The following is a 22,865-nucleotide window of genomic DNA, read 5'->3' on the forward strand; positions in this document are numbered from 1 at the left end:
TGCCACTTTGTGACAGAGATCGTAGGATTCCAAGGGTTGTGGGTGGGTCTCGGAAGCTCTGCTTCAAATGCCCTCTCCAGATTTTTCAACAATTTGCTGGCATTCCAAACCCGAGTTCTGATTAAACAAGCTCAAGTGGCTTCTAGTTTTGTAAAGGAACCCTAAAACAAGGAGGAAGCAGAAGGAGTAAGGACTCCAGAGTGGTTGGAAGCAACAGGCCTGGAAATGAGGAAGAATGGGTGTGTACGTTTCAAAAGCAGAAATATGCAGGATGAGGCAGAATTCGGGATGGAGGGTGGAGGAAATTGTCAGTTGATGCTGAGGTCTTACCCAGCAATGGCAATGATGCAGGGAGTGATGAGGTCATTAGTGGGCATAAACAACAGATTGTGAGAAGCTGGCTTTAATCTGGACCTTTGGGGAAGACCAAAATTTTGAGAAGGGGAAAGAAGAGTCAGTTATGATGCAATTTCTTGTTTATAAGCTTCTTTCCATTGGAAGCTGGAGCCCCATGAGGTCAAAACCTTTGCTAGCTTACTCACCATCATGAACTCTAGGCCTGGTTCAGTGCTTGGCATATTGCAGATACTCAAGAAATCTTTGCTGAGCAATACAGTTAGGTGTGCCAGGTGCAGGAAGAATTATGAAAGGAAACGCATTTTTAGAGCCAGAGGGTAGGAAATAATGTAGGAGGGATAAAAGAGGCAAAAGGTAAGAAAAAGGCTATTAGGTATGACAATTGGTGGTGGATAGCCAGGGCATTGTAAAAGCTTTTCTAAAAATAAGCTTTAAAAAATTTTTGAAGTGAAACACACATACAAAAAGCCTAAGTCATACGTGTGTGGCTTAACGAATTATCAGAGGTTATAATCACCTTCCCGATCAAAACCCAGAATATGCCCAGTTCATCCAAAGCCTCCCTCACAACATCTCTCAGTCATCAACACCCACTACTAAAATGAGTAAAGGAAACCACTATCCTGACTTCTAACATAATAGATTCACCCATTTTGAGCTTTATATAGAGTCTCGCACTGTATATTCAGTTCTGTCTGGCTTCTTTTGCTTAAAATTATGCTTGTGGAATTCCTCCATGTTGTTGCATGAAACAGCAGTTTGTTCGTTTTCCTTGCTGCATTCCACACATGCACCAAAATGTATTGATCTGCTCTTTTGTGCATGGAAATTTAGCTGGCTTCCTGGTTTTGATTATTAGTAAAGTAGCTATGGACATTCTTAGACGAATACATTGGTAAACCTACATACATCTTTATATTGGGTACATATCGAAATGCAAAATTGCTGGAATATAGGGTGTGAATATATTCAACATTCGTAGATGTCATCAAACAGTATTCTAAAGTGGATGAATTAATGTATACTCCATCCAACAACTGTACTTTCTAATTGTTCTACATTTTCTCCAAAAAGAAGTGTATTTTCTCCACAAAGAAGTGCTTTTGGGTCTTATTTAGGAAATCTTACCCAATTGGGGTAATGTGTCATGGGAGGTAGTCTCCAATTTTATCTTTTAGCAGATGTGTTGTTATGTTTTAATGTTTATTTATTTATTTTTTGTGGAGGGGAACAGAGAGAGAGAGCAAACACGCAGGGGAGGGACAAAGACAGCATCCCAAGCAGGCTCTACGTTGTCAGCGCCGAGCCCAACAAGGGGCTCAATCTCACCAACCGTGAGATCATGACCTGAGCCAAAATCAAGAGTCGGATGCTTAACTGATGCTTAACTGGGGAGCCACCCAAGCACCCCAGCAGATTTATTGTTTTATCTTCCACATTTAGATCTATAACGTGCTTAGAATTGATATTTATATATGCGGTGAGGTAGACGGTCAAGATTACTATTTATTCCATTTGGACATCCAGTTGACCCAGAACCATTTATCTGAAAAGACTATCTTTTCCCCACTGTTCTGTCATATATTCTGTGTCTATATATGTGTGAGTTTGATTATGGACTGTCTGTTCTAAACTTTGACCCTGCCATTTGCCCATATCCTATAACTTTTCCCTCTTTGTTCTTTATTCTTTGTTCCAAGAAGTAGAAATTAGCCATCAGCCATTTTTCCAATTTGCAGTGAGTACTGAGATTCATAATACATATTGTACTGGATTGTTCTACTGGGAGCTGTTTCCTAGAATTCATTTCTCTGTGTGACTCTGGGCTGAGTGGGCCATAAGTGAAGTGGTATGAAATTTAGAAAGCAGAAATGAAGCAGGTACCATTACAGTCGAAAGGCGGTCATTGGTAAGAGGTGGTGAGAAATGGACAGACAGACATGCTGGCAGGTTCCAGTGTGCTTCATCCTTCCCGGTGCTGCCTCCAGCCCTCCTTCCCACCTGCTTGCTCTGCCAGCAGCAACCCCAGGCCTGCCAGCAGATGCTATGAACATACAGAAGCAGCCATCACAAAGAGCCAACCATCCCCCGTAGACCTCTACCCGGGCCCCCGCCCCCCTCCCAATTCTATTCCAGTGGCTGGATTTGCCTGGCTTCCACATTTCCCCATAAGCCAGGGCTGGTTAGTGACTTTTCTCTGATTCTTCAACTCCCCTTTCCAGGCCTTTGCTCCCCCATTTCTTCTCCAAGTTATGTAAGGTCCATTTCCTATAATACATTCCTTATCCCATAACTCATAGTAGTTCTGCTTCCCTGATCAGGTCCTGACTGATAGACACATGTTGAAATAATCAACACAGTGTAACAGTGGCAAGCCCTAAAACTGCACCATGGTAAACTTTCCAACGGATGAAAACTTGACAGAAGAACTGCATAATGGTATTCAGGGCTGACAACACTGGCAACATGATCGCATTGCTGACTTTGACCTTCAGACCCTGAAGCTGGCAACTGGACCTCTTTGCTCGTCCCTCCTCCACTCATTTGTAGCTTCCTTGCGTCATTCCCTTTCAATATGCCCACATCTTTCTTTCCCTCCGGACTGTAAATTCATTTCAAGGCTTGCCTTATGCATCTGAGCACTCCTCCTTGCCTGAAGGGAAGTGTAAACCCAGTGCCACAAGGACGCGTGGAGGGAGGGAGCTAGACTGATTAGCTCAGGCTGGGAAAGCTCACAGAAGTCTCCACGGGGGTGCTGGCACTTGATTTGCACCTTCATGTCTGAACAGGACCTCAGTGACCAGGAAGTGAGGGAGCTAGTAAGAATAGGTGACATTTTCTTGTGAATCCTGTACCAAGGACTGTGCTAAGGACTTTACACATTAACTTACTCATCCTCACATTCCTTCTATGAGGCACGTGCTGTCATATTCCCATTTTATAGATGCAGAAACTGGGAATCAGAGTAACTAGAAAGCTAAACCATCACCATATTGCCCTACTAATTAATATCCTGACAAAAACTAGGGTGGCGGTTGATTTGTCTTAGAATTTAAGAAAAGCCTTTTTTTGGGGGTAGTAATTTTAAAACTTCAGTGTGTCCTTGAATATGTAAGGGAGGCCCAGAAAATGGGAAGAATTGGTGGGGAGTAGGGGTGATTTTTGTGTAGTTTTGTTTTCTCCTGAAAGGAAAAGAAGCAAGGAGAAGGAAAGAAAATGGAGAGGAAGTGACATAACCTGGCCAAAGGCAGCAGAAATGGCAGAGGGATGTTTTTAAGAACATGACCAAGGAGGCTATAAAGAATGGGTAAAGCGCCCCGCCTAGGTGGCTCAGTCGGTTAAGCACCTGACCCTTGATTTCAGCTCACGTCATGACTTCATGGTTCTTGAGTCCCACAGTGGGGTCTACACTGACAGAGATTCCCCCTCTTTCTCTGCCCCTCCCCTTGAGACACTCTCTCAGTCTCTCTCAAGACAAATAGGTAAAATACAAAAAACAGACAGACAAAAAAAGAATGAGTAAAAGCAACTTGTCTGATTTTCTGTTGATACCCAGCCTTCCTTCTTCCTGAATGTTTAGCAAAAATCACAGTCTGCCATACACCCAAAGATACGGCCATGTGAGTTTATAGAAAATAAGGAAATAGTGGAGTCTCACGTTTGGGTTACCCAAAGCAGCAAGATACAACCTAAGTTGAACTAATTCACAGGAACAGCAGGTCAGCACAAGAGGTAAGCCAGAACTTAGGTCCCCCCCCCAGAATGTGCTTGGAGAAGGCACCAGGCTTTCCAAAGTCTGTGGAATGGGGTACTTGAGACAATTCCTTCTGTGTCTTAAGGGCTAAGAAGGCTCCAGCTGACGCCTCCACTATGTAAGGAGCTAGGCAAGTGCACTGAACCTGAAGGCAGGAGATATTCACTGCACTTGGAGAAGAGCCTACCAGTGGAGGGAGGGTGGGGCCAGAATGAACTGCTGTAGGGCTTGAGATGGGAAAAATATGGTTTCTTCTCATGGAATGCAACATCTATTTGGGGATCCTTGCAGATAAAAGTAAGGGAGGGTCATACAAGACAGTATCTCATTCAGTGGGTGATGGACTTCTTTCAAAATCTATTCATCATTCAGTTATTTTGAAGGAACTTCAGCAGCAAAACTGTTGAAAACAGGCAAAAGGATGTCTTAAAACACTAATCTCAATGTGTGTACACAGCATGGACAGATGCGCCAACCCTATGCCATCTTCCCCCACACTCCCCCCAAATCCCACCCTGGGAACTGCTCCCTCTGCCTTCCTGACTCTTGATCCAAATTAGTAAGGGACAAGGAAATTCATGACTTTGATCCAGGACTTCATTATTCCAAAGTATTTTTACCTTTGGGAATTTTCTAGAACTAGATCCCAATTAGTCTCTAAGTGTTAATAATCTCTTATGAATGCCCAAGTCAACAAATATTTATAGTGTATAGACCGTGTCAGGCACTGGGGTTACAGGGAGAGTCAAGACCCTCCCTTGATGGGCATAGTGACTTACAAGAAAGAACCCAGGCACGAGTTTTAAGTGTGTAATGACTTGGCCAAATAGAGTCTCAGAGGAATGTTCAACATTTGAACTTCATAATGCTCTCTCCTCCTATTAACCCTCTTTCCTTTGGAGACTTTCCTTGTCAAAGGGGTTTTCGTTAAATATTAAAATATCAGGGATGTTCTTTAAGAGATTTTTCAATAGGGCTTTATGTTTCTTGGAAGAAAAGAGATGTACAAATCCAGTAACTACATGAAACAGAATGACGGGGACTATAATGTTGACATCATGCCTGAAGTTGAGCGACATTAAATTTATTTTTCAGAGCTAATTAAGCCTGCAGCCCCTGAAATACCCCATCCCCAATCATTATAGAAGAGGGAAGCAAATGACTTGAAATAATGAAGAAAAAACAAAACAGCATCTTAGGATTTTGTCAAAAACACTAAATCCTCCAAAGACCCTTAAGAGCAAACTTAACTCCAAAGAGTTGGTACCCATCCTCTCGTCTGAAAGCTGCTTTTGGAAATTAGGACAGGCTTCGCCCCTCCCAGGTGAAGCCCTCTTCTGTGCATTGTGTTTAGTAACAACTCCAGGACAGGGCCCGCCTAATTGCTTCTTACAATTCCTTCCCCTTCCAAGCTCATGGAAATGTCATTGCTTTTCTCAAGGTTTCTGGTAATTCCCAGGGGCCTTCTGGCCTCTAGCATCCGCTTCTGTAACACAGGGTAAATCTGCAAATGGGCTTTATTGTCCTCAAGTGTGGTCCCTGCTTAGACTCCATCAACGGAGACCTGAAACTCTGCCCATTTCATAACTGCCATTAAAAGCATCTCACACAAAGTGGTGTGTGTGTGTGTGTGTGTGTGTGTGTGTGTGTGTGTGTAGAAAAGTTTATTGGGGGCGCCTGGGTGGCTCTGTCAGTTAAGCATCTGACTCTTGATCTCAGCTCAGGTCACAATCTCATGTTGTGGATTTGAGCCCCACATCAGGCTCAGGGCTAGCTCAGAGCCTGCTTGGGATTCTGCCTCTCCTTCTCTCTGCCCCTCCCCTGCTTGTGCTCTCTCTTTCTCTCAAAATAAATAACAAAAAAAGAAAAAAAAAAGAAAAGAAAAGAAAAGAAAAGAAAAGAAAAGGAAAGAAAAGAAAGAAAAGTTTATTGGCTTGGCAAAATAGGGGGGGTCAACATCAAACATATTAGCGAGACCGTGTTCTCACAAGTCTTTGCCGGGCTCATGCTCCCTCTCTTCACTTCCTTTCTTTCCTTCTTCCCTTCACTTGACCTATAGTTCAAATTCTTCCCACTTGTTTATGTGGAGCAATCGTGCTCTCCTCAGCCCCTGCTCCTGAACCTTTGCATAGCTAACTTGACTTAAAACACCAGATTAAGTTCTTCGATGACGGCCATCTTCTTCTCATGGAGTGTGGGAGTTTCCAATATGTCCACAGATTCTCTGATCCTTCTTTCAAAGGGTGACACCAAATCCCCCTCTCCCTTAGCGTGGGCTGAATTTAGTGACTCACTTCCAACAAATACATGTGGCAGAACTCGTGTGTGACTTCCCAGGTGAGCACATAAAAGGCACTATGACTTTCTTCTCACAGCTCATGCACCCTGGGGCAAGCCAGCTGCTATGTCACCAGGACACTCGAGCAGGTCTGGAAACCTCTAGAAAGAAACTTCTTCCTTCTCTTTCTCCGTTGCTTATTATTCCCACCAAACATAGTTCTGGGTCAGAGTGTGAAGTGTGATGGGGGTGAGAGGAAGGTGTCGGGTCACAGCAGAGGAGTAGAAAGACAGGCAACACTGGGGTGACTGCGTGCAGTAGAGAAGGGCACAGGCTCCGGAGTCACAAAAACCTGGGTTTGAGTCCCACTCCACTTGTTATTACTATCCCGTCTAGGCTTCTGAAACTTCAGTTTGCTCATCTGTAAAATGGGGCATTATCTCCTTTGGAGAGATATTGTCAGGAGCAAGTGGACTAAGGCAGAGATAGGCTTAGTCCCAATGTAAGTACAGCACTCACTTATCGATAGTAATTATTAAGATTATCACTGGTTGAGGGGCACCTGGGTGGCTCAGCCAGTTAAGCATCCGACTTCAGCTCAGATCATGATCTCTCGGTTTGAGGGTGTGAGCCCTGCATCCGGCTCTGTGTTGACAGCTCAGAGCCCGGAGCCTGTTTCGATTTCTGTGTCTCCCTCTCTCTTTGCCCCTCTCCTGCTCACACTCTGTCTCTCTCTCCTCCAAAAATAAATAAACTTAAAAAAAAAAAAAGAAAAGATGACCACTGGTTGAGTACCTACTGTGCGTCAGGCTCTGTGGTAGCTGCATTATGTATATTATCATATCATTTAAAAAAAAATTTTTTTTTCAACGTTTATTTATTTTGGGGACAGAGAGAGACAGAGCATGAACGGGGGAGGGGCAGAGAGAGAGGGAGACACAGAATCGGAAACAGGCTCCAGGCTCTGAGCCATCAGCCCAGAGCCCGACGCGGGGCTCGAACTCACGGACCGCGAGATCGTGACCTGGCTGAAGTCGGACGCTTAACCGACTGCGCCACCCAGGCGCCCCTATCATATCATTTTTAATACCCACACAGCAACTCAGAAAGGTAGAGAGGTTGTAATAATGGCATAGCATGCCCCCCCCAAAAGATATGTCCAAATCAGAGTCCCAAGTACCCATAAATGCGAATTTATTTGGAAACAGGGTCTTTGCAGATGTAATCCAAGTTAAGGATCTCGGGATGAGATCATTCTGGATTTAGAGTAGGCCCTAAACTGGAAGACTTGGCGACATCAGAAGAGAAAGGAGGACGCGAGACAGGAGACACGGGAAAGGCCCCATGAAGCTGGAGGCAGACAATGGGAGATATGTTGCCACCAACCAAGGAAGATCAGAGCTGGAAGGATTCTCCTCTAGAGACTTTGGAGGGGATGGCCTTGCTGACACCTCAATTCTTCTTGCCTCTGAAATTATGAGAAGAATCGATTTCCATTGTTTCAAGCCACTGTGTTTGTGGCCATTTGTCACAACAGCCCTAGGAAACTAATTCGTAGGCTTGTATCCCCACTTTACAGGGAAGGAAACGAAAGTGAACTAACTTGCTTGGGGTCTCTTTTTATGCAAAGCACCGATTCGTGCTACACAAACATAAAGCTACTGAGTGCCCACAAGAGAAATGATCAGGATCCAAAACAGGAAAATTAGGCCGAATGCGTAGCTCCAGGTGTCTGCTGGAGAAAGGGAATATGAGAGCACATCATTTCACTTAATGTGCAACTTCGTGCAAATACCGGAGCTTCCTTAATTAGGCCAGGAGAAACCCTCTTGGAAGGAAACAGCCAGCAAAATAGAACTCAGGGTAACATGTAGAACAGCTCAGTGCAACTCTGTGGAAGAGACCAGAAACAGCCAGAACCAGCCAGAACTAGCCCTGAGGACCCATGACTTACACTCCAGGGAGACGCTGAGCAGATTAAATTAATAGAGCAATTAGGGGGCAGGAAGCAGGCTAAGCCTCTTAAAATCTAGGAATCGAAGGGGAAGTTTTCAGAACAATTTGGTTTGTAAAAAGGAATCGAGTCTTACGCTTTAATTTCTCTCTCTTTTTTTTTTTAAGATGCTGAAATGGCAAGTCCGAAGAGCAAGAAGTCATTACAGATTTCTTATGAAATGCAAACAGTGGGGAACCATTAATTTTAAAGGTCTACCCCATTTCCCAAGGAGCCAAGAAGCCATGCCTAGTCTTGAGGGTTTAATCTGCGTACACACAGGGGAAAGATCTCTCCTAACCTACACCACTCACTGTCCTCCCAAGAGGCTTCACGCGCCTTTCTTTTGAAAACTCGCATTTTCCATAGTTGCAAAAGTAACAAATGCTCAATGTACAAAACTAGGAATACTTGAAAAAGCACAAAGAAAATGAAAAAATAAACACCGTAATCCCACCTCCCACGTGTTGAAATATTTTCCTCTGATATTTTAGATGTAGCTAACACACACCTCACTTGAAAACAAATTGATTATAGCGGCCACTCCCGCGTGTTCACGGGAGGGGTAGGTGATGCATAAAACATATCTGTGGAGAAAAAAATATATAAAATAGCTGACATTTAACAGTATTAAGTTGGTGCCAAGCATCCTGGGCACTCCTTACATATTAACTCGAGGAAACTTTTGCCTACCACCAAATCCAAAGATATTCTTCTGCATTTAACTCATTTAATACTCAGCACCCTTTTGTTACTGTCATATTTATTTGGTAGATAGGGAAACGGAGGCACATGCAAAACCGTGCCCCAAATCACACTGCCTGTCGGTGGTGAGCGGGGATTTGTTCCGGTCTCTGCGGGAAGCAAGAACTCAGGTGCCCACCTGCGCCCACACGGCTCACTGCTTCCCTTTTAGAGACTAGCGGAGGGGAGGGACTCACGGTTCACTTTCCTCTGGTTGGTCGGTTCTGGCCCAGAGTGACCGCTGCTAGAGTCACCAAGGAGTCCTGGACTGTAATCTTGCGGTGGAGAGCACGAGATAAACACGGGGTGGGGGAAACTGATGCGAGGGGAGCCTAGAAAGACGGCCTGCTCGGGCCTGGCGTCCAGCCTCAGGCTGGGCCCGTGGCCACACCCACGCAGGCCGCCCACGGCCACGCCCACCACCCCGTGCAGCCAGGCCCCCACCCACTGCGGGCAGATCCTGAGAGGCAGGGGCTGCTGAGAGGCAGGGGCTGCTGACATCAGGGAAGGTAGCCACCTAGTGCTCTGAACCTTCAGAAAAAGTCCACCACCCACACATTTGCCTTGTGCACGTGGTTTTGGAGAAATCCCAAATGTCTCCAATTCCAGAGAAGAGGCCGAGTCCCACGTCTGAGCTGGGGCAGTGAAAGGGGAAAAGAAACCTGAGTGGGCGGAGAGTCTGGAGAAAGTTGTGAGCCGCTGGGAATCCGGATAAATCTTGACTAAGGACATCGTATATTGAACTTCACGTAAACGTGAACTAGAAGATGCAACCTATTCTATTGCAAGCCCAAAGGACTGAAGTCCACATCTGGAAGAAATATACATTCATGCATGCATATACATATGCATGTATGGTTTCTATCATATGTATGTGTTATGTTATATATAATATACATGACATAAAACATGTACAATTAGATATGTAGATCATTCTTTACAAAAGTGACATCATATCTAATGTAACAAATCTAAATAATATACAGTACATATTATATAAATGTGACATGATTACATTATATAACATGTTATATAACATACACGCGCGACAAAATAAGCATATTTTATGTATAAGATATACAAGCACATATAGATACGTTTTTATTAAAATGTAATATGTATCGTTTTAATTTTCTGCCTCATTAATTTTTTTCTTTATAGAAATGGGACATTATTATATATACAGTTTCGTGGGGTTTTTTGCTTAGGACTATACTGTGACTATTTTATCCTTTCGGTAATATTCTTTTACAATATGATTGTTAATTTATTTTTATGTTCTATGTGGAGGGACCATAATTTGCTTAACCAATCTCCTCTTTTGGTTATTTGGGCTGTTTTGAGTTTCTGTTATTATAAATAATTCTGCTAATGAACTTTCTTATAAATAGGTATTTGATCTGACACGTACAGCCAGCACAAGTTAAAGCTTGACAGGAAACAGGTGGCACACTAAAACTGGGTAGTTGAGGGACGTCTGATGGTACAGTGCCCAGAGATTACCCCTGGGCTTGAGGGGCAGAGACGAAGCAGTTACCAGAAGCTGGAGAGGGTAGCTTATGGGAAGGGTCACCTGATAGGATCCTTTCAGTGCAAAGATGCAGCAAATCCAGGCAGCAGAGGAAGATGCTTCCCAGGTCCTTCCCATGGTTCTCATTAGCAGGACCCAGCCAGAGGCCAGAGCCCTGGGTCACACTTGGTCAGCCCCCAGAGGCACAGAAAGATGCCGTAGGGTAGAGAGTGGACCTGGAGAGGCAAACTGAGGTTAGCGTGCTGTGAAAGAAATGTGTTAATAACTTCAACTCCGACTGCAGTGTGAGAGAGCACCTATTTTTTAGAATACCCATATAATACTGGGCATTACCACTTTTAGGAAGCTGTGTAATGATTCTCAACAATCAGGTCCAAATCCCTGGACCCTCTAAGTGTTACCATCTACTGAAGAAAGATCTTTGCAGATGTGATTAAGGATCTTGTGCTGGAGAGCTTATCCAAGTGGGCACTACATGCAATCACAAAGTATGCTTATAACAGAGAGGCAGAGGGAGATTTGACCCAGAAGGCAATATGACACAGAGCAGAGAATGGAGTCATGGGGCCACAAGCCAAGAAATGCCACCAGCTGCCAGAAAGTCTGCCTTTGAACCCAATTTCAACTCTTATAAGCTGTGTGACCTTGGACAAGTTCCTTCACCTCCTTAAGCTTCAGTTACCCATTTGCAAGGTGACAATAATACCTCCTACCTAACAGCGTTAACAGGATTAGATGCAACAAAGTCAACGTATTCAATGCAGTACCCGGACTCCCCCTCTTCGCTGAGCTAGCAGGGGTCAGCCAATTTCTCTCTAAAGGACCAAACTATAGATATTTTAGGCGTTGAAGGCCACAGTGTGTGTTGCTGTTACTCAACTCAGTCCCAAAGGAGTCGTAGACAATTCATGAACGAATGGGCAAGGCTGTGCTAATAAAACTTTACCTATAAAAGCAGGCAGTGGGCAGGATTTGGCCCACAAGCTATATAGTCTGTCAATCTTTTATCTAAATGAGAGAGGAGTCCATAAACTATGGCCCATGGGTCAAATCTTGACCGCTTCCTGTTTTTGTAACTTGTGAGCGAAGGATAATTTGAACGTGTTTTTAAATGGTTGGAAAACAAAGAGGAGAAGAATGTCTTATGATACATGAAAATCATAGGGAATTCAAATTTCAGTGTCCATAAATTCAGTTTTATTGGAACACATTTTTTTTTTTATGTTTCGGCTATGGCCGCTCTCATGTTGCAAAGGCAGGGCTGAAAAGATGCAACAGAGACTACGTGAGGCACCCTCACCGATCTGCACTGTGGCTCAGTGGCTGTTGTGTGATAGAGGTGGGCTGGCCTGTGTTCCTGGTTCCTGGAAGTTACCCTGTAAATTCTTGGAATTTCCCAAGTGATAGGAGCGTCTTTGTCATTCATGGTGTAGCCTGGTAGTTTATGCTAGAGAGGTGACACGTGGTCCTCCCTGGATAGTTTGTGCTAATGAGATGATACAGATTGGGGACAGGCCACACCATGTGATTAGAACCTTTTGAGGAACTCGATATCAGTTTGACCTCTGGAGAAGGAAGTGGGGCTGGAGCTTGAATTAATTTGCTTGGCCATTGATTCAATCGTGTCTGTGTAATGAAACGCCATTAAAAACTCTAGACACGAACCTCAGATGGGCTTCCCTGGTTGCTGAAACACATTGAAATGCTGGGAGACTGACACGTCCTAAGAACATGGATGACTTCACGTTTGGGAATGGGAAAACTTCCCCCTGTGCGCCTTTGCATTCTGCTGGTCCTGATTTGTATCCTTTATAATAAAACAGTCATCGTAAGTATAGCACTTTGCTGAGTTCTGTGAGTTATTCTAGTGAATTTTTGAACCTGAGGGGATAGTGAGAGCTCCTAAATTTATAGCCGGCTGGTCAGAAGTGCGGATGACCTGGAAACCCCCAGGGCTTGAGACTGGTGTCTGAAGTGAGAAGAATCTTGTGGAGAACTACGCTCTTGTGAAATGTGACACAACTCCAGGTAGTTTGACTCAGAAGTGCATGGCAATGGTGCACGACAAAATGCAGTGGCGCGGTTATGACTCAACAGTATTTTCAGAGTCAATCACATCGCAGTGTGGTGGCATTAAATGTATTTTGTTATTTTATGCATATATAATATGTGCATATATGTGTATACCAGTCACGTCAAAATAAACAACAAAAAAAGGACCATCTGAGTGGCTCAGTTGGTTGAGTGTCGGACTCTGGATTTCAGCTCAGGTAATGATCTCAAGGTTTGTGAGTTCGAGCACCTGGCACCCACCTCCGTCCCCCCACCACCACCACCCTCGCCGAGTCAGGCTTTGCTAACAGCACGGAGCCTGCTTGGGATTCTCTCTCCCATTCTCTCTACCCTCCCCTCCCCCTGCAAATAAATAAATAAAATTAAAAAAAAATTTTTTAAATAAACAAAAAAAGAAAAGTAGACTTGGAACGTCACATGTTTGAAGTACGGTGGAGTGTGGGTTATTGCTGAATCTGATGGCAAAGCAGAGGACCACATCGTAGCTGTGCTAAAAGACTATAGTACACACCAGCATTGCTAGATGAAGCACACATCACAGCGCTCCCAACTCACAGGAAAGCAACAATCAGAAAAGTCAGGAAATTTAAAATGGCATATCTCATGATAGGAAAATTTCGTCACAGACACAAAACATGAAAACAGACCCACAACCAAAGTGGCTCATTTTTGAGCGGCCCATTGTTAGCCAAACAAGGAAAGACAACTATCGATAATGAGTTAATTAAATAACGTTTGGTCACAACCGCTGCAGAAATATGTCCAGAGAAAAGAAATGTGTTTGTTCGATTTTCTACAACTGCTTAGAGAATTGAGGACTTTGGGGTGACATACATAGTCAATTAAAAAACAAAGCAGGGGCGCCTAGGTGGCTCAGTCGGTTAGGTGGCCGACTTCGGCTCAGGTCATGATCTCAAGGTCTGTGAGTTCGAGCCCCACGTCGGGCTCTGGGCTGATGGCTCAGAGCCTGGAGCCTGTTTCCGATTCTGTGTCTCCCTCTCTCTCTGCCCCTCCCCCGTTCATGCTCTGTCTCTCTCTGTCCCAAAAATAAATAAACGTTGAAAAAAAAAATTAAAAAAAAAAAAAAACAAAGCAAATAACGGTGAGTGGTTTTCTACGGCTCTTGATGAGTTGATGTTACTGATACTAGTCAATTGTTTATTTGAGAAGTCAGTGCCAAGTTTCAAAGGGTTGAGGAAATAGCCTCTCCAGGAACAGTCTGCCTGGAACACCTAGAGTGGAGAATATTTTCAAAGAAGTTAAGAAAATCAATTCAGTACAACCTGAAGTGGAATCTGCTAAGATGTGTCACAACTGAAATAGGTATGAGGCAGAAAGAGAAAGTATTTGTTGGGAAATTTACAAAGCTTGTGGAAATGTAGGATATTTACAAATCTGTGGTTATTCATTGTATTATTCATCAGTTGGAGCTTGGCAGAAAAAAATTCAATCTATCCTGTGGGATTGAAACAGTATGTCATTTGTTGTGGACTTAATCATTGTCAGTTCTGTGGATTTTTGTCACAAATAGAAGTCAAACACCCTGACTTTCACCACTACACTGCAGTTCTGGGACTTAGCACGGGTGACGATTTATAGCAATGTTTGAACGTTGGGCCTGAGATTCACATTTTTCTGAATGAGAAGCATTTCCCTTCAATATTTATTTGTTTGTTTATGTATTTAGCGCTCACTATTATCGAACACCGAATGAATGGCTTTGAAAACGAACTTCTGCTGCAGGCTTGATAATGCCTCTTGAGGAATTCAATATAAAATGAAAAGAGAAAACTGTGTATGTATCAGACTTACATACTGCGGCAATGTCATTTTGGTAATACCTAATGTTGCTTGAATCACAAGTAGTACCAACCTGCTTCATATACTTTCCATGCTTTCGAAAGCTAAAATAAAGCGGGAGATTTCCCATTGCCGCATACGTTTTCAGGGGAAATACTTTCAGAGCTCAAACCATAGTTCTAGCAGCATTTTTTGAGCCCCCATGGAAGTATAAAGGGAATTTCAGTATTAAAATCCAATTGCTTGCAATTGAGGGGCTTCCACATAACCTTCAGTTGGAAGTGATTATCGCATTGTAGTGAGTTGCAAACAGGCCAATAAGAAGAGAATGCAGAATTCTAATAATGCCTCCCAAGCAATGAAGACGCTCAGTTAAAATTATGTTCGTGGGTTGATAGTGGTACTCGACAGTGCCCAGCTGTGTGAAAAGACATTTTCAAAGATGAAATATATGTGGGGAGCCCGGGTGGTTCAGTCGCTCAAGCAACCAACTTCAGCTCAGGTCATGATTTCATGGTCCGTGAGTTCGAGCCCCACATCGGGCTCTGTGCTAACAGCTCGGAGCCTGAAGCCTGCTTCGGATTCTGTGTCTCCCTCTCTCTCTGCCCCTTCCCCACTCATGCTTTGTCTCTCTCTCTCTCTCTCAAAAATAAACATTTAAAAAAATTTTTTAAAAAGATGAAATACATTAAATTTCATTACAGATTCGTATCAACAGATGAACATTTGCAATGGATTTTGACGAGTGCTAGTAGCAATACTAAGTTTGAGCCCTAATTAAGCAAAAGGTGAGTTTTGAAAAAAGAATTGCATTCTTAGGATTAGTAGACCTACATGACAGAAAATTATCTGTAATTGTTATTTGTAATTATTTGCATTGTTATTGTTGTTGTTAGATTTTGAATTTCATCAGTAAGGATTTTACGGCAAATTGTATTCTCTCTCGTTGTATACGTACCTACATAACATCCTCAGTTTTAGCTCTCGTCCTATACAGCCTGCAATATCTCCCATCTAATCCTTGAAGGAAAAATCTGCTGAGCTTAGATCTGGAGGATGTCTCCCAAAATGTTAAGAGTGAGTTTTCCTGAGTATTTACATTATGAATATTTTAATTTACTTTTCACCCCTGCTATCTGTATGTTCTCATTTTATTGGTAATGAACACATATTAACTATGTAACGAAGAAAATAAGCTATTTATAAAATCAGTTCTCTAAAGAGAAACTATTCCTCCAGTGATGTTGATAAATGTACCCCTGGTGGAAGTGGTCTGTTGCATTCTTGCTTGGGCAGTAGGCTCACTCTATGGAATTCATTCTTTCTCCTTAGCAGTGGAAAACTGCACTGACGCTGAAGCCTTTCTATGAAGAGAAGCCCTTGTGTTTTGCTCAGAACCGCATCGGAGCAGAGACTTTCGGAGAACACATTCATCAGCCCCAAGTTTGAATCGGACTTTTCCGAAGTCCCGCTCTGCCTTGTGGGGACAGGCAGAATGGGTGGCCTCCAGGGTGACCTCCAGCCACAAAGTGTGACAGCCTGCCCCCTGGAAGTGCTCCAGAGCAGATGGCACATTTGATTGGAAGTGACTATCCCAAGACTGGGTCCACGATCACAGTTTAGAGGAGATCCCGGCAGCTGAAAAAAAGATGAAAAGTGAGCTCTGTCCTCTTTGTCCAGTAATGGTCTGCACCAGTGGCGGTCTGGCAAACCTTTTATCTGTTTTCAAAGAAACTTTACAATGAATTCCTATATATATATACATGTATATATCTCTCCAGTTTTAAATCTGTATTAATTTATTTTATAATTTCCAGTGGCAATATTTACTGCTTATAGTAATCAAACAACAAGGGAAATGGGTTGTTTGGTTAAAAGTTCAAATTGAAATTAGGTTTAGATTATGTTCGGATTATGTGTCTGTCGCATGGAATCAATAAAACCCTGATTCTCACTTGTGTGTGATTGCAAAGGGTAACAGCTTCTAACGGCCTTCTCTGCAACCTCAGGGTACTCTCCAATTAAACTCTCCAAAAGCTTGAAAGAAGAGTAATAGAGACTTTTTGTCTCCAAAACTGAATCACTAGCGTTCTCTTCTAACTGCTAATCTTCATTATCGTGGGTATAAAAGGCAATCGAGTATCATCCCAAACTAGGACAAACATCAAAATGATTAATACGTGTTCATTACCGGAGTATCAATTATTACGCAACTCACCACGATGTTGGGTTCGGTTCGAAGGGAATAGAGATGAACAGATGTGAATATTTTTCAGAAATGAGGATAAAGCTATGATCTTCCTAATCGATACAGTTACAGGAAGGTCATAGAAGCATATCGTACATACGCAGTGAGCATGGGCTAATGGAATGAATACATGAATGAAACTCTCTGCAGAGGGGTTAGTCTGGCGGCACAAGTTTGTGCTGTGGTAGCATCCACCATGTTGCAATCGGACACGGAGAGTCAGAGTACGTGTTTGTGTTTGTTTATTAGAGCTTTTAGAGACACCGTAGTGAAGAAGCTACCAAGAAAGGCTCTGGAGGCAGAGTCCCTAACTTCGAATCCCAGCTCTTTTACCAGCAACGCGGCCTTGGGAAAACTACGTAGCTTCTTTGTGCCTTGGTTTTCTCATCTGTAAAATGAATGTAATAATAGCACCCACTTCATAGGGTAGTTGTAAAGATTAAATGAATGGTTCATGTAAAGAACTTGGTGGAGTTTTGCTATTTGAAGCGAATGATTAAAATATACTAGAGAAATGTACATTGAAAGCAAGCGATTCTTTTAAAATTTATCTTAAGTAATCTCTACACCCAACGTGGAACTCGACCTTACAACCCCGAGATCAAGGGTTGCATGCTCTACTGACGCGGCCAGCAAGGCACCCCCAAGGCAACTGTTTATAGAATTCTCCAAGGAGCTGTAAGACTTCAGGGAACATAGCTTGGAAAACAGTAGTTCGAGGTGAAAAGGGGCATGTGTTTGTGCATCTCAAAGCAAAACGACCTCCTCTCAGTCCAGTTGCTCAGTTTACCCCAGAGGAACCCTCTGGTGGGTTTCCATACCCCTACTTTGACCTACTTCCCAAATCTTCATTTCTATCCCGTGCATAACCAAGTTTCCTCCGTTAGAAGGGTGGTGTAATAGTTTCCTAGGGCTGCCCTAACAAATTAGCACAAAGTGGATGGCTTAAAACAACCAAAATTCATTCTTTCACAGTTCTGGAGACTAGAAGTCTGAAATCAAGGTTTTGACAGGGCTGTGCTTCCTCTGAAAGCTGAAGGGGAATCCCTCCCTGCCTCTTCCAGCTTCTGGAGCTTTACCAGCCATACCTGTCAGTCCTTGGTTTGTAGATGCAACGCTCCAGTCTTCACATCGTCTTCCGTGTCCACATTTTCCCTTTACAAGGTCACCGGTGAGATTGGATTCTGGCCCACCCTCATGACCTCATTTTAACTTCATTACCTCTGTAAAGACCCTATCACCAATTAAGGTTAGAAGCCCCGGGGGTAGGACTTCAACATATCTTTTTTAGGGGAGACACAATTCAACCCATAACAGATGGCAGTGAAGACTGTCCAAGCTGCTAAGGTTTGAGCAACTGCTAAGCAGCCTAGGTGTCCCGGAGGGACTGAAGAGACCTCAGGCATGTGGATGCGTTAGAGTCTGTACCGGGTTGGAGAAGGAACCTAGCATGAGTTCAGTGCTGTTATGCGCACGGTGCCATAGAAAGCATGTTGCCAACATCACCCGTTGAATCCACACCATCCCCTTGTGATGTAGGTGTTACTGTGACCATTTTACAGATGAGAAAACTGAGGCCTGGTGAGGCCAATAGACCAGGACTTGATCAATTTGGGATTCTAGCTGTGGTCTAGCAGAGAGAGCGGGCTTTGCTGCTTGTGCTCGTGACTGCGTCATTTCCATTCCTCCTTTATTTCTGGACTGTGGGTGTGTTTAGAATCAGTCAATGATTACAGAGACAGTGTCCTCTCTCAGTTTTAGACATGACTCATTGAGTCACATCCTTTATCTGGATTTACCCATGAGCATCATTTGAAAGAAGAAGTGAAACATCCTGCTCTTTTTCTCAAAGGTGCCGCAGCTCTGACTTTTACAACTAGGCGCTGAATCGAAACGCTGATTTTCAAGTGCCCAGCATGTGCTGAAAGACATTCTTAATGGAAGAATAACCTGAAACCTCATGTCACTGAAACACGTTCAGAGATGGTACCAAGAATCATTACCCCCACACCAGGCCCCAAGTCTAAACACGCATATATACTTTCTCATTTAACCATCAGGAAATGCCCAATAACGTCGGTATTCTAGCTCCACTTCCAGATGAAAAATTGGAGGCCCACGCTCTAATTGAAACTCTTTTAAGTGGGAGAGTCAGGGTTTGTTTGGTTTGAAAACCCAGGCTCTGAATCATGACTGCCCCCCAGTTACACAACACACGGGCCTCCCCTCCCCCGCCCACCACGCACACACTCCCATCACCACCGACAACAAATAAACCCTCAGCCGCGGTCAAGTTTAGGGAGACGCAGAGATCTTCACCTTGAGAGCGTTCAAGTGTTCATGCCCTGCTCTCCAGCACCGTTGAGAGGGGGCCTTACCCCCCACCCACATCGTACTGTAAGAAAGGCTCATGCACCCAGGGGCCCTCTCTCCCTGCTGGAGCAGGTGGCTATTTCGCATTGAATGTCAAAGTACACAGACTGAGGTTCCTCTTCACGCTGCGTTTCCTTTGTCTCCCACACCCACGCCCACCCTCTCACTTTGTACTTATTAACGCTGCAGGCTTACCCGGCACCTTTTATTTTTAGGATCTCAAAATGTGGAAACAAGACATTTTTTATTATTTTCCTGTGCTCGTGACTAGGGAAATCAGAATCACAAAGACTGTTACGATCGTGATGACTTGGACGGTTACGCAACAAATCATACAAGATAAAAAGCATCGGAGGAGGGGGGGCCTGCCCGGCGCCAGCGGCGGGGACAGGGATCTGGCTCAGAACCGGGAGCAGAGCAGCCACACCGCTGCTGCTAAACCCGGGAGTCCGGGCTTGCCAACGGGCGTGCAAGGGGTTTCTTCCTTCCAGGACCCTGGCCGCCGCTGCTGCAAGGGGCGTTATTGACAGGCAGGGAGGCCGACAGCCCGGCCGCCTCCAAGTGAGGCGCCCCCGCGTTAGCCATCTTACCCGTGATTTAAAATTCATTTCCAATACTAGGAATAGCAACTTTCTCTGTTGTTGTTTTTTTTCCACAGACATATTAATATGGATGCGGCTGGCGGGTTCCAAGCTCTGAATTGTGCTCATTAAGTCACAGCTGGCTGGGAATACGTGTCAATCTATGCCTTTATTTCTCAAGCTGGTTTCGTAATGAAATTAAAATGGACTCCTCCAGACAGCCCCTTCCCAGCAAGCAAAGCAGCCTTACCCTCTGGGGAGTGGAGACCGTGTTCCGATGATGCTCTTTCCTCGGAAGGAACGCATATATAATTTCAGTAATTAAAACATTTAATTGGATGATTACCCTCACAAAAAGGAGCCACTTCAATGAACCCTGGTGGGGGACCATCGCATCCAGCTGTTACAGCCGGGGTTTTCTGGGAGGAAGAACCCACCTGCTTGGGGGTGCTCCCTGGCCACTCACCATATACCGGTTTTCTGAGTGGAAGTGTCACTGGCCAGCCGGCCCCCAACATTATTCACTTTCCTCTGCGGGAATGCGTGGTTGGGTTTCTAGAACTCGGTTTTTAGTTTTAAGAAGAGCTGTGGAAAAAGCTGATTCATTGTTTCTCCAGAGGAACTCCTTAAGGGCAGAGAATACCCTGAAGACTAGACGTTTCACGTAAAACTTTTTGCTGTAAATGAAACTAGCTAATATTAAATAAATTCACCTGGTGAGCTTGTTGAACGAGGGGTTTCCCGGATCCACCCTGGACATTGTGTAACAGGAACCTGGGCAGGAGCCTGGGAATCAGGCTTTTTCACAAGCTCCTTGGGTGATTCATTTGCATCCTGAAGTTTGGGAGTCACGGGGCGGGGCGGGGGGTTGGGGGGGCACCCACTCATCATCAGTGCAAAACTGGGGTGCAACGATGAGTCAGGGCATGATGTGCCTGACCTTCGACTGGGCGCAGCCGAGCTCCCCTGGCAGCCTCTGGGCTTCGTCTGGAAATGACAAATTAGAAAATGATGTGGAATTGAGCTGCTCAAGAGGCAGGTAATCGGTTCACCCCCTCTTGGACCTCCGAGCCAGCCTTTGTGTCCCTGGGTCATCAGGAAGGTCACCGAGACTCCCCATGTCTTCCGGGCTGAAGGATGTCCGAGCAGAAGCCCTCAGACGTTGCCTGTCAACCAGGAAATCCCCAGCTGGCTCTGAACAAACACACAAGCTGCCTCGCAGGAGCCCCGCATATCCGCAGACACTTATGCAGCGGTTTCCAAAAGTCTGCCCCACCCAGGTTTCTGGGCCTCGGCTGCCTCCACCAGACCCACCCGGGGAGTTTATTCAACGTACAGATTCCTGGGCCCCAACCCAGAGCCACGGATAGACTGTCTTGGAGGCTGGGCCTCGAAATCCATATTCATAGCAATCCTCCCTAGGGCTCTGGAACCCCTGCGAGCAGACAGCCCTGCTTGTTGGCTCCGAGGGTTATTAGGAATAAACCCACAGAGAAGGCAACGTAATGAAAAGAACATGGCAGGGGAACTGTGATTCTGCAGTCAGTGAAGTCTACCAGAAATCCTGATAAGGGGATGGCGATCGATGAGAACTGAAAAGAAAACGGGCCCTTCCAGAGAGATTGTGTAATTCACATTTGTTTTGCGCCCACTTAGCACCGGAGCTTCCAGAGAGGTGGGGAGTGGCATGGAGAAGATTCTAATTGCACAGGCTGCTGGTTCCTCTGAGAGATTTTTTTAAAGGGGTATTTCCAGTGACGTGCTGTCAGTGGGCGCTCTGGGGGAAAAAAAAGAATTAGTCTTGATTTCTACTGGTTGCTGGTTTCCCTCGGGTAAATACTGCCCCCATGGCCGTACCAACTACCGACACAATATCACTGAGCATGAAGGTGAGAGGAGAGGCACAGATTAGGTCTCTCCACTGGCACAAGCCTGTTTCAGCACACCTCAGCCAGTCCCCAGATTCAAAGGAGATCTTCCTGCAAAAAAAAAAAAAAAAAAAAAAAAAAAATCCAGCAGTATCTGCAGGACCATCACCGAAATGTGCCATACTGGAACCCCCTGGGACCAGAACAGGCGGAGTAACTGGGCCCGAGGGCACACCGACCGCGCCATCAGGGCGAGCTCTGCACCCAGCGGTGTGAACACCAGCCTGTTCCCCGCCAGGAGCTGATGCTTGATGCCCAAGCACATGCTTCCTGAACAAAAAGTCAGCAGCCTGCCTACGGCGGAGCCCAGTTTCCTAGGGAAGTGGGGACATACAGAAGAAACGGGAACTAAGCATTTCAGGTCCCGGAAGTGGCTAGGGTTTTCTTTTTGACCTCCGCTAGTAATCACTCGGTAAAGACTCAGAGTTCACACTAAAGGAAATGGAGATGTTGCCTGCAGCCGTGGTATATGGATAGGGAGATTCTTCAACATTAGCTGCAGCCATAGGCAGGGGCGGGAGAGGTTGGTAGAACACATTCTGTACAACCTGAATTGAAGTGGAGTGCAAAATATCCAATTAATCATTCAGATTTGTGTCTAAGTAACCCCGATGCTCAGGTGTGAATTTGAAGTACTTTAAAGAGCCGCTCTGGGGAGAGATGTGAAACCCATGATGGATATAAAATTGGCACATATTTTCCCAGGTAGGCTAACGTGTTGGGGAAATGGAAAGAAAGCAGAGGTTTCTGGGAACTGCCTCTTTTGCACGGGTGAAGAAACAAGGAAGAGACGAAAATGCAGATCTCACGTTAGATGGGAAACATCCTTGCCACTTTCGACCCTCAAGGGGAACTGGTTCCATAAGTGTGCCAACCAGATTTCGTGCACAAGATGAGGAGTAGAGAGACAGCAGGAAACATGGATGGCTTTATTTTCAAGCTACTTCCGGTTCTGAGAATCCTAGCCTAGGGGTGGGAATAAGGCAAAGCTAGTAAAATACCATTAAAAACAAAAACAAAAACAGAGCCTGGGTGGCTCAGTCTGTTAAGGCTCAGGTCATGCCTTTGGCTCAGGTCATGATCTCACGGCTTGTGAGTTTGAGCCCCGCGTCAGGCTCTGTGCTGACAGCTCAGAGCCTGCCTCAGATTCTGTGTGTCCCTCTCTCTCTGCCCCCCCCCCCCATTTGCACACCGTCTCTCTCTCT

The 22,865-nt window shown here is 44.8% G+C and overlaps 1 long non-coding RNA gene across 1 annotated transcript; it reads left to right on the forward strand.

Annotated features, from left to right (window-relative positions):
- Positions 1-6,027: 6,027 nt before the first annotated feature.
- On the forward strand, positions 6,028-8,839 carry LOC122496080. Its single transcript, XR_006300674.1, has 2 exons — positions 6,028-6,538; positions 8,511-8,839. It is a non-coding gene; the product is annotated as an uncharacterized LOC122496080 (long non-coding RNA).
- The last annotated feature ends 14,026 nt before the right edge of the window (positions 8,840-22,865 follow it).

The sequence above is a fragment of the Prionailurus bengalensis genome, chromosome F2, assembly GCF_016509475.1.
Source record: "Prionailurus bengalensis isolate Pbe53 chromosome F2, Fcat_Pben_1.1_paternal_pri, whole genome shotgun sequence".
NCBI classification, from domain to species: Eukaryota; Metazoa; Chordata; class Mammalia; order Carnivora; family Felidae; genus Prionailurus; species Prionailurus bengalensis.